Genomic DNA, 13,985 nt, shown 5'->3' on the forward strand with positions numbered 1-13,985 from the left:
TGGAGCAGGAATAATGGTCTGGGGCTCTTTTTCATGGTTCGGGCTAGGCCCCTTAGTTCCTGTGAAGGGAAATCTTAACGCTACAGCAAACAATGACATTCTAGACGATTCTGTGCTTCCAACTTTGTGGAAACGGTTTGGGGAAGGCACTTTTGTTTCAGTATGACAAAGTGTGGGATGAATTGGAACGCCGACTGCGAGCCAGGCCAAATCGCCCAACATCAGTGCCTGACCTCACGAATGCTCGTGGCTGAATGGAAGCAAGTCCCTGCAGCAATGTGCCAACATCTAATGGAAAGCCTTCCCAGAAGAGTGGAGGCTGTTATAGCTGCACAGAGGGAGTCCAACTCCATATTAATGCCCATGGTTTTGGAATGAGATGTTGAACGAGCAGGTATCCACATACTTTTGGTCATGATGGGATGTATAGACATTATGGACAGTATATGGATAGAATATGTAGTATATCTGAAGAATACGCAGGCTAGAATAGTTTATGTACACTGTGGTCCCTGGTTCGATTCCAGGTTGCATCACATCCAGCCGTGATTGGGAGTCCCACAGGACGGTGCACAATTGGCCCAGCGTTGTCCAGGGTTTGGCCGGGGTAGGCAGTCATTGTAAATAATAATTTGTTATTAACTGTCTTGCCTAGTTAATCCTTGTGTAGTCTCAACATTCTGTATACTCCCTTTGTCCTAAGGGTCAAAAATGATCCACCTTCATTCACTAAACCCCTAAAATAAAGCAGCTTAATTGAATTTTAAACCCCAAATCTATTTTGCATGAAGAAACAACCAGTAATTCATCAAACTTCATGGATATGTGGGTTTTCCTTTTTCACAGTGTAGAAAGACTGCATTTAAATCAGTGGACACCACTCTTTTTTATTACAACACACCTGTCATAATTGTTCTCTTTACTAAAGTAGAGGTTTATTATTATTGCTAAAGGTACTGCATAGGTGTAAACATGAAGTGTTTTGCAAGAGATTGCACTTGTATAGCCTAAGAAAGTAGCAGAAATGTGCAGAAAGTAGTTCTGAATGCATTTTATTGAAGGGAAACAATGACAGTCTTAAACTTTTTTGGCAACATAGTGATATATTCTTATATAATATACAATGAGGATTTCAACAACAAAATACAAGTCTATTCCCATTTTTTAACCACTGCCCCCACCCACAAGGTGTATAAACAACAATAAGAATAAAATAAGATAGATACAAAACAAAAACAAAAATGTGAACATAAATCAATCAACTCTAATTAGCACATATAGGTGGGTATGCAAGTGTGTGTTCATGGACTTTGCAGATGTATTTATCACATGTGCAGCACATAGTATTTGTTTTACAGTCCTTCTTTGGGGGCAGAATTGGCATATCCTCGCCTCAGGTGGATCAGGACAAGATTCAGACCCCTGAATAGCTTTCACAAGCATTGCAGAGGCTGCAGTGCGGGGGAGGCGCTCCCTTCTTTGAATGTGTGAGGTTACAAGTGCCTTTCCCAGCTGCTCCAGGAACACCCTCCTCTTGCTCCGCTTATCAGGCATCCAGGTAGGGTTGATCTTGTTCCATATCACGAAGGCATTGTATGAGAACACATCAATGATGTTATAGAAGATGACCAGGGGCCAGCGGGCAGTCACCATCCTGCAGTTGTAAGTTCCAATCACCTTGCCCAGGTTGTCCACGCCTCCTTTGTTGTGGTTTTAGTCCAGGATAATGGCTGTCTTCCTGCCCTCACAATCACTGATCTCAGCCATTTTGTGCAGTGTGCTCAGGAGGACCAAATTCTTGTTCCTCTTTGGGAGGTAAGAAACTAGAGTGGTGGTGGGGGTGAAGTCAAAACTTTGATGAGAAGGCCTCTCTCCCCCTTGTTGCGAGGAGTGCAGGGGGAGCTCAGGCCTGTTCTTTCTAACTGTGCCAACCATGGTGGTCTTCCTCTTCAGGAGCTGCTGGCTGAGTTCATAAGAGGTGAAGAAATTGTCACGTGACATTGTGCCCCCTCAGTCCATCTGTCACATCAAGCACAACCCGCATTCTCTGGTTCTTCTCCGGGCCTCCACTGGTCGGCTTCCCTGTGTAGACCTGCATCTTCCAAGCGTAGCTGGATTGTGCGTCACAGGCCACCCAAATCTTGATGCCATACTTTGCTGGCCATATACTGCCAGAAAAGGATAGCAACCTTTTGACAAAAGAGATTACTATCAGTAATTAGTATCACAGAAAACAATCACATAAATCAATGATATTACAGCAATACATAATAAAAATAACAGCGTAAATCACTTCGATAACAGATATGAAAATAAAAATGTACCTCTGAATGGAACCAGTTACTCATCCACTGTTACTTCAGGCCCAGGGTTGTAGAGGCATGGCACACGCTCCACCCACTTCTCCCAGACCTCTCTTATGGCCGTCAGTTTGCCTCTCACACGTCTTGCCGGTCTTGACTCACAGTTACCAAATCGTAGCATTCTTGAGAAAGTGTGAAAGACTTTCAATGGCATGGAAAATAGCCTTTCCACTCTCTGCATTCCAGAGAGACTACATGTAGCCTCGCGATCGGGACCTATACACACCTGCTAAGATTAGCAGCCCTATGTAGGCACGCAGGTCAATCTCATCCATCCTTTTCCATTTGTCTCCATATTTACAGAAACCCTCCAAATTTGTCATCTCCAGGAAGATTTTTTTCGATGACTGGTGTGATGAACATGTAGAATGTCTTGTGGTCCTTGGGGTCAACCTTATGACATTTTGTGCTGCCATCCTGCCCTGGTTGTCATATGGTGACAAGGACCATGTTATTTTGCTGTTCTTTGTCAAAAATGTCTCTTTCAGCTTGGGGGATTTCTTCATCTGAAGATGATGCATCGTACTCTGGGTTATATTCTTCCCCAGATACCACCTCTTCTAAATCATTTCTCTCTTGTTCCACCTGGACATCGGAAAAAATCTGATCTACGACCTGATGGGCACTGGAACGTGCACTCGTGGCTTCAGCAAAGAGAGAACTGGGGGGGGGGGGGGGCTGTCATTTGCATCACCTTTATAGCCTCTGACTGCATTCCCCATTAGTAAACAATGCTTTCAAGAAAATGTTATTTTGTCTGAAATTGTTTTTATTTTGTCTGTGAACTTGAGTCATGTGTGGGGTCGTGGAGGGGAGATGCTGCACATGCACAAGAAAGTTTAAGTTCAATCAGTAGCACACAATCTCAATTTCTCAGTGTGTGTGTGTGTGTGTGTGTGTGTGTGTGTGTGTGTGTGTGTGTGTGTGTGTGTGTGTGTGTGTGTGTGTGTGTGTGTGTGTGTGTGTGTATTTTCGTGGTGTGTAAATGATTTTATAACTGCCGGGTCAGAAATGACCCTAACACAATCTTCGTACCCTGGTGGTTTACAGCTTTCATGGAAATATGAAATATGAAGGGGAGGTTTCACTTTTTCTAATGTTGGGGGTCACTAAGAAAAGTCATCAAATTTCTAGTTCTCTCTGCTGTTAAAAATGCGGGTCATTTTGACACTTAAGACCACAGAAGGGTTAAATAAAGGTTAACAATGTATAAAAAAAAGATTTACAGCAATTGTTAAATAGGATAGGCCTTCTCTAGAATACAGTATATACGCAAATGAAGTGAGTAAAACAGTATGTAAACATTATTAAGGTGACCAGTGTTCCATGTCTATGTACATAGGGCCTGCCTCTAAGGACATGCCTCTAAGGTGCAGGGTTGAGTAACCGGGGGAGGGCAGTCGGCTAGTGACAGAGACTAAAGTTCAAGGCAGGGTACTGGGCGGAGGCCGGCTCGTGGTGACTGTTTAACAATCTGATGGCCTTGAGATAGGTGTTTTTCAGTCTCCCAGTCCCAGCTTTGATGCACCTGTACTGACCTCGCCTCCTGGATGGTAGCGGGGTGAACAGTCCGCGGCTTGGGTGGTTGATGTCGTTGATTATCTTTTTGTCCTTCCTGTAACATTGGGTGCTGTAGGTGTCCTGGAGGGCAGGTAGTTTGCCTCCGGTGATGCGTTGGGAAGACCGAGTCCTCTGGTTGTGGACAGTGCAGTTGCTGTACCAGGCGGTGATACAACCCGACAGGCTGTAAAAGTTTGTGAGGGTCTTAGGGGCCAAGCCAAATTTCTTCAGCCTCCTGTTGCGCCTTCTTCACCACACTCTCTGTGTGGGTGGACCCTTTCAAATTGTCAGTGATGTGTATGCTGAGGAACTTCAAGCTTTTCAATAGCTCCTCCACTTCGGCCCCATCGATGTGGATGGGGGGGGTGCTACCTCTGCTGTCTCCTAAAGACCACGATCAGCTCCTTTGTTTTGTTGACGTTGAGGGAGATGTTTTCCTGGCACCACTCCGCCAGGGCCCTCACTTCTTCCCTGTAGGTTGTCTCGTCGTTGTTGGTACTCAGGCCTATCACTGTTGCGTCATCTGCAAAAATGTATGATTTGAGTTGGAGACGTGTGTGGCCACGCAGTCATGGGTGAACAGGGAGTACAGGAGGAGGGTTGATCTCACACCCTTGTGGTGCCCCTGTGTTGAAGATCAGCGTAGTGGAGGTGTTGTTGGCTACCTTCACCACCTGGGGTGGTACGTTAGGAGGTTCAGGACACAGTTGCACAGGGCGGGGTTCAGACCCAGGGCTTCGAGCTTAATGATGAGCTTGGAGGGTACTATGGAGTTGAATGCTGCGCTATAGTCGATGAACAGCATTCTTACTTAGGTATTCTTCTTGTACAGACGGGATAGGGCAGTGTGCAGTGCAATGGCCTCATCCGTGTATCTATTGGGGCGGTATGCAAATCGCAGAGGGTCTAGGATGTCGGGTAAGGTGGAGGATATATGATCCTTAACAAGCCTCTCAAAGCAATTCATGATGACAGAATTGAGTGCTACGGGGCAATAGTCATTTAATTCAGTTCCCTTCACTTTCTTTGGTACAGGAACAATGGTGGCCATCTTGCAGCATGTGGGGACAGCAGAATGGGATAGGAAGAGATTGAATATGTTCGTAAAAACACCAGCCAGCTGGTCTGTGCATGCTCTGAGGACACGGCTAGGAATGCCGTCTGGGCCGGCAGCCTTGCGAGGGTTAACACGCTTAAATGTCATACTCAACGGCCACGGAGAACGATAGCTCACAGTCCTCGAGGCGGACAAAGGTGTTTAGCTTGTCCGGTAGCAAGACATTATGGCTGGTTTTCCCTTTATAATCCGTGACTGTCTGGAGGCCCTGCCACATACGTCTTATGACTGAGCCATTGAATTGCGACTCCACTTTGTCTCTGTACTGACGTTTGAAGCGGTGGATGGTTTGCACACCTACTGAGTCGGACTAAAAGTCCACTCCGAATACCTCTTCTCCGCTGGCGGTGTTTTGAAGCAGGCTTTGGGATAAGTGGATCCGCCTAGGAGGGTACGTACGGACAAAGGATCCAATTCAGGAAAGTTGTATTTCTGGTCGAAATGCTGGTAAACTACCGCTTCTCTGATATCCAAAAGTTTTTTCCGGCTGTATGTAATAATACAAAAAATTATCTGAGCTAATAAAATGTGAGAATAAACAAAACATTTTTTAATTTTAATACTGCAAAGTTGCTTGGGAGCCAGATGTCTATCAGCACCCTCGTTGGAATTACTGCCACATTTACTTTTCCTCAGCCAACCAGACGAGTAACGAACGGCAAAATCACTAGCTTATGTCAAACGAATATCCCCCATAGTAGAAAAGTTGACATTCTATTGGTCAGCATGTTCTGTGCAGGAAAGAAATAGCCTATTCCAAACTCTGGGACAGTTGTGGGAATATAGATCCCAAATTCATACAACCAGTGCGACTAGGCTACATAACATTATTATTTTAGATTTTTTTAAATAATGAGGCTGATGCAACAGATCAGAACATTTAGCTTAAAATGTTTATAAACTTATTTCTTCACATTTTAAGTGCGCAAACGTTCATTCCATAATGAAACCACAGTAGTCAAACGCGAACGGTTTCATGTGACAGAGATGAAAATATCAGTTCGAAATGTATAAATAGGGGAGATCTAAAGATACAACTAGCATGGGTTGCTAACATGACTAGAATGCCTTTTGCTGCTGGACAATGAAAAAAAGTTTATTTGAAAACCATTAGAGCATGAGAGAAATAGGCTACTGGTTTTATTAGCATATGGAAGACTTTAAAATAATTGCCTTCACGTTTCTATGGTCAGATTTTACTTTGAAGCAAGGTAAGACACGCCTCATAATGGAAGTAAAATGTTTTGGTTTCAAACAATTAAGTATAAGTTTTCAAAATGCATAATGCCTCCAACTCATTGCAAAGTGGTGTGTGATGTGCTGAAGCCTGCCTACCGTTGTCTATATGCACTTGAATGGCGAATGGGAAGCGCACTTTAATTAATACAAATAGTAGCTCTTTAAATTGTGGCAATCAAAACTGTTTCAACACGCGATTGCATTTTAAAATTGTTATGCAATGATTGGGCTTATAAAAGCACGTTTCACACCAGAACCAACAAATGAGCTGTTTGAGCAGCTTCGCATATGTATGCTATGCAAATGGAGTGAACATAATGACTAATACACACGCGCCAATTTAATTCCACAAATTAACATATAAGCATGACCGGTCAAGTGTATTTCCATCGACTGGTATTTCCATCAATGAATAGGCAAAAAGCATAATTTTGCAATGGGATTTTTTTTCTTTCTCCCGGACAATTTGCCAGCGGCAGTTTTATTTATTGGCTTTTTATCATTTTTTTGGGGGGGGCTATTACTGACTAACGGAAACCCTGGTGTGTGTGTGTAAGTCTGTGCTTGCATGCATACGTGCATGTGCGTATGGCCATTGACAGCAGACAACCTCGAGTCTGTTCAGACAGGGCTCAATTATTCCTGCAGAGCAGTAGGTGTGTGTGCTGGGATTCCAACTGCGGTTTGTAATTACCAAAACAATGTGTTGTTAATGAATCAAAACAATGTATTGTGAGAAGATGTCCTCTTCAGCATAGGAAAAGCTGAAACATCTCACTACATCAGTTTTGGGTTAAAAGTAAAGAAAATAACAGGATGGGTGGTGGGGAGAAGATACATGCATTGAGAGATTTCAGTATGCACAAGACATTCCCCACTCAGTGAGAGCTAGGCAAACAACACTGAGGCCTATCCCTGAGCCTACTCATTCCAGCCAATGAGACAATCAGCAATGTATGTTGTTTACCACGTTATTACTTGTCAATCAGAACTGAGAAGAACTCACGAAGAAGGTCATGATGACAAAAACACAGATCCCCCCCTGAACTGCAAATCCTTTCCCAGACACATTAGGCAGAAATCCGCAAAATGTCACTGATGTGCACAGTTAAAGGGGAAAATATCTATTAGCTTATTATAACACTTGGCCAAAAGGAACAAGGCCTCATCATCTGCAAACCTGTCTACGTAGATGGAGGAAATGATGCGGCCATCCAGCAGAATGGGCAAACAAGACAAGAGAAAATCCACAACTGGGCCAAAGAGCGATTAAACGTAGTCCAGGACCACCTGTTCTTAAGTGCAGGCAAGCTGTTGACAGAAGTCTGATTGAACTCCTGATGTTTTCCCTGCTCTGGGTAACCAAGTGCATCCAGACAAACAAGACTAATATATTACACAGCTCAGGTTGGCTAGGCTAATGCATTAGCCAACCTGGAAAATAAGCATAGTCTTCACTGAATTACGAGTGGTTCACTTCTTTCTAGTTCTTGACAGAGGGGAAATATGACAGAACTTTCCCCGCAATGACTGATGAACAGACACCTTTTCTTATCTGTCGGATGGGTCAATAGTCAATATTTCTGACATGTGATACAAAGCAAAGCAAAAGAGCCGCAGCGAAATAGGTCATTCAGTCTAAAAAGATAGCCTGTAACCTACCACTGACATGAACAATGATGACAAAAGACAGTCTTCTGCTGTAATACCGCAATTCACGAACATACAGTGCACATAGGCCTACAACAGCCATTGTTGATTTCTGTGTATGATAATGTCATATTGCTAAATATTCATTCAAGAAACAGGAAAAGTTCCAGGTCCTAGTAAATTGTCAGATTTCACACCAGACCATCATCTGTTTCAGACAGACAGAGCATATGCAACAGTCGAGAGAGAAGGCGGCAGAAAAATCAATTCTATGCACCACAAGTTGTAAACCTCCCACGCACCAATTCTATGAAAAGGTGTGTCAAAACTGATGAGTTTTTCCAAAGCCAAGGCAATTTCATGTTGTATCTCAGGCACACAAAAACACAGATCAGCACAAGTTCAATCCAATAGGCTACAATACAGTGGACAAATTAGTATGCAAGAGCACAATGTCTCAATGCCTTTTTGTGGCTTTCCAAGTGGAGTTCTCCCTTCACTACCAGCTATAGAAAGAGAAGACATGCAGACTGCCAGTTGGAGTCAAAGGAACTTTGTGACCGGGGTCTGAGTGACACTGACATGGGGTTGGTCCACTGACTAAATATGAGGGTCATTTGAATGACACCGCTGGGTCGTTCCATGTTATTTCATCAAGCCATGACAACCACCATCACAGATTGTTATGAAATATTTTGTTGAAATCTAATTTGATCTCAGAAATTAAGGTAATTAATTGCACCCAAATTGGCCATTTGACTAGACTGACCAGGTGAATCCAGGTGAGTAAATAATTTGCTTTAAATTTTAATGGGCTGATGGTGCCTGCATCCGAATGTCGGTCTCAGTGGAAGGAGAGAGCAGCAGACTGAGGGCCCGCCTTTCATCGCCCCTCCACTCTCCATTTCCTCCGCTGACACTGACCAAAAAGGGACACCGTGTTCCAGCTGATGGCGAAACTCAAGTTGCACCACATTATTTCTGCCTCATGCACAAATTCATGTTGTTACTCCTATAAAACAGAGAAAGTGGCATATTCCTCGACATGAAAAAAGACCCAAGCCGCTAATAACAACAATGCAAGCCTATCGGTTCACTTTCCTACTCATTCATTACAGCTGCAGTGCTGGTTGTAGTCATTCATTACAGCTGCAGTGCTGGTTGTAGCGCGAGTGGAAGTAGGAAGAATGTGCATTTTATGGCTTATATATAAGTGTTGAGATTGTGTAAGAAATTAAACATGAACTTACTCATAAAACCAGCAGCTCTTTGTATTTGTTGACAGCCTTTCTAGTTATGGTTTTAAAAGTTTAGAAATCTCACAGTATCAACTTTGCTGTAGCTTTCTTTTACGCCTACTACGATACTGCAGACACGGTAACCTGAGCCATCCGATTGACCAGCGGTAGGCCTATAGTGCACTTGATTTGCTCTCCGGGCCTGACGGGAAAGCAGAGTTTGTACCTTCAGACACATGAAATGGTTCAAAATCGGAAAACTTTGCCTACCCGGCACGCAGGGCAGCTGAATCAGGTGCACCTACCGTCAACAGCGCTAGAGAAATAAAACTAAAATAGAAACAAGACTTTATCGTTGGGTTAACAGATATGTTTGACGATCAAATAGAATATTATTGGAATCCTTTACATTAAAATTGTCAATTTGCGTGCAATCAATTAGCTTAATTTCTCAGGAGACCAAATTATACTGAACAAAAATATATACTGAACAAAAATATAAACGCAACATGGAAATTGTTCTCCCCATGTTTCATGAGCTGAAATAAAAGATCTCAGAAATGTTCCATATGGACAAAAAGCGTATTTCTCTCAAATGTTCTGCACAAATTTGGTTTACATCCCTGTTAGTGAGCAGTTATCTTTTGCCAAGATGATCCATCCACCTGACAGGTGTGGCATATCAAGAAACGGATTAAACAGCATGATCATTACACACGTGCACGTTGTTTTGTCACAACACAATGCCACAGATGTCTCAAATGTTGAGGGAACGTGCAATAGGCATGCTGACTGCAGAAATGTCCACCAGAGCTGTTGCCAGAGAATTTAATGTTCATCTCTCTACCATAAGCCGCCTCTGTCATTTTAGAGAATTTGGCAGTACGTCCAACCGGCCTCACAACCGCACCCAAAACTAGGTTCTTGCTCTGTGTGACATTCTAAGACAGCTTTGTTTACAACTGAGAGTCTGGCACTGTGAAATATAGTACTGCCACGTTTTTGTTTAATTTTCACGTAATGTCAAAGACATACTGCCAACATAACCAACAGCAGACATGCTTTACATACAAGTCTGATAAAAGATTTGCGCTGTGGGGTGTAACGTCATCTACTGCCTGCGAGAGCTGTGTGTTGGCTGTGGAGTACAGAATAAATTCAAGGCTAGTCCTATTGACCATCTGCCTGACATATGACTATCGGCAGATAGACAAGGGAGGTAGAGAGAGAAAGAGACAGAGAAAGAAAAAAACATCTTGGCCATCTGTCTGACTTATGATGACTATCAGCAGGAGAGAGTGTGAGACTGAGGAAATGAGATAGAAAAGGAGAGAGAAGAGAGAAAGGCTAAAATAGACTAGGAAAAAGCTTGATTGCAATATTTATTATATAATGGCTCTGGTGCCATTACAATGCTTGTGGTGGTCCTTGACAGATAAAGTACAGGTCCTTGGAATCAAAACAGAGGTAGCTGAGGGGTGAAGGAAAGCTCAGCTGAAATGTCACAAGACTCACTGCCTCCTTCCTCGAGTGTGACGGGCAGCCAGAAAAAAGGCATTCTTTCCACAGGGAGGTGGAAAAATGCACTGCCCTCGCTAACTACAGCAAAAAGACAAAATGGTCCCAGATCCATTGAAAGTTGAGGACAAAGACTACAGTACAGAGACATGCGAGTCATAAAGGAAATGAACAGGTCACCTGATTCTTTCAATCATGCTTTAGCAAAGTTGGAGAACTATCTCCATTTATAAACTACTTCCTGACTGTGTGTGATGTGCACACGTCTTGTTTTAAAAACGAAATACCCTCATATGAACTCTTGCTATAAGTCAATTATGAGACTGAAGTCATTCATAATGTACTTCTCATCTGTTTCACACATAACGAGACACGATCTCTATTTCCACTACCCACATATGAGATGGCAAAATGCACTCTGCCCCTGTTCACACTATGGACCTAAACTGTGTGACGCATATAAATGGTATCATATTTCTCTTTCACATGAGAAGTCCTACTGAAGTAGCTGCAGTACCATTTAACTATTACTTTTCTTCTACCCACAATGCCTAGTAGTGGTGCCCGGTAACCGTTGAGCCCTGTCCGTTACGGTTCCCTTACTTCCTCATTTCCCGTCACAGACCTGGCACCTAGATGTGGCACACAAGTAGAAGTTAAATAAACACATGTACAAAGACACTGGCTATGTTTACACAAGCAGCACAATTCTGATATTTTGCACAGTTATTGATCTTTTGACCAATCAGATATTTTGCCCATAATTGGGAGAAAAAAAAATCTGAATTGGACTGCTTGTGTAAAAGCAGCCAAAGACAAAACACCCACCTGGGGCACATGACCCAGTTTAGAACACTGAAATTGGGAAAAATCTACTCCAACACCCTCACATCTTCTCACAACAGACATGTAGTTAGTACAAGGGTGACGCTTGCTACAAAAGCAGCATTTCAGGGCATTCCAGGGGTTGGGCTGAAAAGATGTGCAAGCTACAAATCTGAATAGATTGAATCATTGTTGTATAGTGCGTTGTTTCCCATGCTCTGAGACAAGTCAGATCATGTTCCTCCCTCACAAGCGTGAGGGAATACTGTGTCACTAACTGCATTGATATTTGCTACCCTAATGGAAACCGAAATGTGGCAACAGTACCAGTGGTGAAATACCATCCTTTTTGCCCTGCTGGGACCGATGCCACAGACTGGCAGAGATGCCATGGCAAACACACACTTAGAAGGACGCATGGAGGTGGTTAGTAAGGAATGACACTGATTCATATTGTCAGTGCAGCGCCTCAGTTGCTTGCTGGCAATCAGTCAAGTGCTGAGCCACAGATATGTGAGCACTTTGACTTGCACTCAGTGACAGACAATGCACATAGACAGGAACCTATACAGAGCTTCAGACAGACATTCAATTAGGCACAAGGTTAGCAGTGTGGTTAAGGTTAACCTGAGGTTAGGTTTAAAATCTGATTTCACTTAGAGAATATAGAAATAGGCAGGTTTATAACTGTGGCAACAACACATGTCCTCTGCAAGGAGTCAGGGTCACACAATGCAGACATTGCACAGTCAGTCACAAAGGTCATTGGGGATATAGGTCTAGCAAACACACTAAGGCTTGTAGCTTAAACTGAGGTCCACACTTTGAATAATGTAGTAGAGGATTGTTCTGGAATTACTAGGCTACTACAAATGCTCTGCATGTTTGTAAGGGATAAAAAAATACATATTATTTTCCCAGTCGGATTTCCAGTGGAGAATATAGCATTATTAGCAGAAAATAACAAGGAAATACCCTAGGTTGGTGACAAGTCAGTCTGATTGTTAGACTTGATCTTTGAGAGAAATAATTTAATGTTGAGAAAGCAATATTTACATTTACATTACATTTACATTTAAGTCATTTAGCAGACGCTCTTATCCAGAGCGACTTACAAGTACATACATCCATACTTTTTTTTTGTACTGGCCCCCCGTGGGAATCGAACCCACAACCCTGGCGTTGCAAGCGCCATGCTCTACCAACTGAGCCACACGGGGCTATATGTATTTCAATAGATATTTCAAAAGAAAAACGCTGGTTTTGCCTGACAATAAATTGTCTATCGAGAGTGTTGACACACCCAAGCACCTGCAACGTTTGATAAGAGTACAGGAGAACCGATCCGTCACCATATATGAGGGTCTAGACTACAGGGGTCGGGGGAAGAATTATGTTCCAACTGTTGCATCTTTGCCTACGGCTTAGAAGTACTTCAACTTCCGATCACTCATGACAGCGTCTGAAAACAAAACATTTCACTCTCAATAAGAGACTCAATGTGGTAGTTTGCGCAGGGAAATACAATTACGCTGCCCGTCTTTCTGTTGCTCAGTAAAAACTACTATGCAATATATTCACGCAAAGTACTTGAAATGTCTAAAAATTGTATATCGTTAAACTGCGTCATGACAAAGTAACATTTCATCCACTTGTATTGATAAACTTAAAGCCCCTAAACCAACCAAAAAAACGTGATTTGTTCCCCAACCAAAAGAGGCAGACTGCAATACTTACCAGCTCTTTACAACACTATAAGAGACAATGTTATCATGTAGGCAACTTGCAGCTTTCACCCGCTCGAGCTATTCCGTTCGTGTTTTACATTACCAAATTCACCAATGAAGGCACAAAGTGGGTGCACTTCGATAATATCTGAAAACTTTGTTTCCCACTTGTTCGCGACACTCTTTTATTGATAGCTGTCGGTGCAAGCAGGCGCCATGTTCGATTTTGTCAGCTACTTTGGTGAGCTAGTCTTGGTTTGTTTAGACGGCTGCTTGAGACAGAATGGAACCGCCCAGAGAATAATGAGTGGCGCTCAACCAGTATTCTGCCAGCAGCACAAACAATGACGTCATTTGTATGGTAATGTTGAAACCTTCAAAATAAAAGCCTGCATTTCAAAACTTTGCAATGTGGATAACTCATACAAATGATAATGCATTTTAATCAGTGGCCACTTTTATTGTGCCAACAAGAAAATGCCGTAAGTAATTAATGAAAACAAATAAAACATATGGTTTTAAAAACATTAAGAGCAATAATGAAAAAATACAATGTTGACACTGGTATGTTGAGACTACTGGGCTGTAGAGAGAACTTTTCTACCTGTCTCAGCTAAAGTGGGGTGGGAAATACTCAGAGGGTCTCCACTAATCAAATATGGTTAGTTTTGGAGGTGGACTGTGTCCCATGGCCTGCTGCTGGCTTTTCACTCCGCCCCCTCTATAGCTTCCAATGCAATACACTGTA

General features: G+C 42.8%; 1 protein-coding gene across 3 annotated transcripts in view; it reads right to left on the bottom strand.

The window, feature by feature from the left end:
• LOC129835136 (DENN domain-containing protein 4C-like) overlaps window positions 1–13,530 on the bottom strand; it is a 72,861-nt gene extending 59,331 nt beyond the window's left edge. For all 3 annotated transcript variants that reach the window (XM_055900543.1, XM_055900542.1, XM_055900544.1), the window contains exon 1: window positions 13,248–13,530. The gene's annotated coding sequence lies outside the window, so the exon portion shown is untranslated. The remainder of the gene's footprint in view (window positions 1–13,247) is intronic.
• Between the last annotated feature and the right edge of the window lie 455 nt (window positions 13,531–13,985).

This window comes from Salvelinus fontinalis, chromosome 36 (assembly GCF_029448725.1).
Source record: "Salvelinus fontinalis isolate EN_2023a chromosome 36, ASM2944872v1, whole genome shotgun sequence".
Taxonomy (NCBI): Eukaryota; Metazoa; Chordata; class Actinopteri; order Salmoniformes; family Salmonidae; genus Salvelinus; species Salvelinus fontinalis.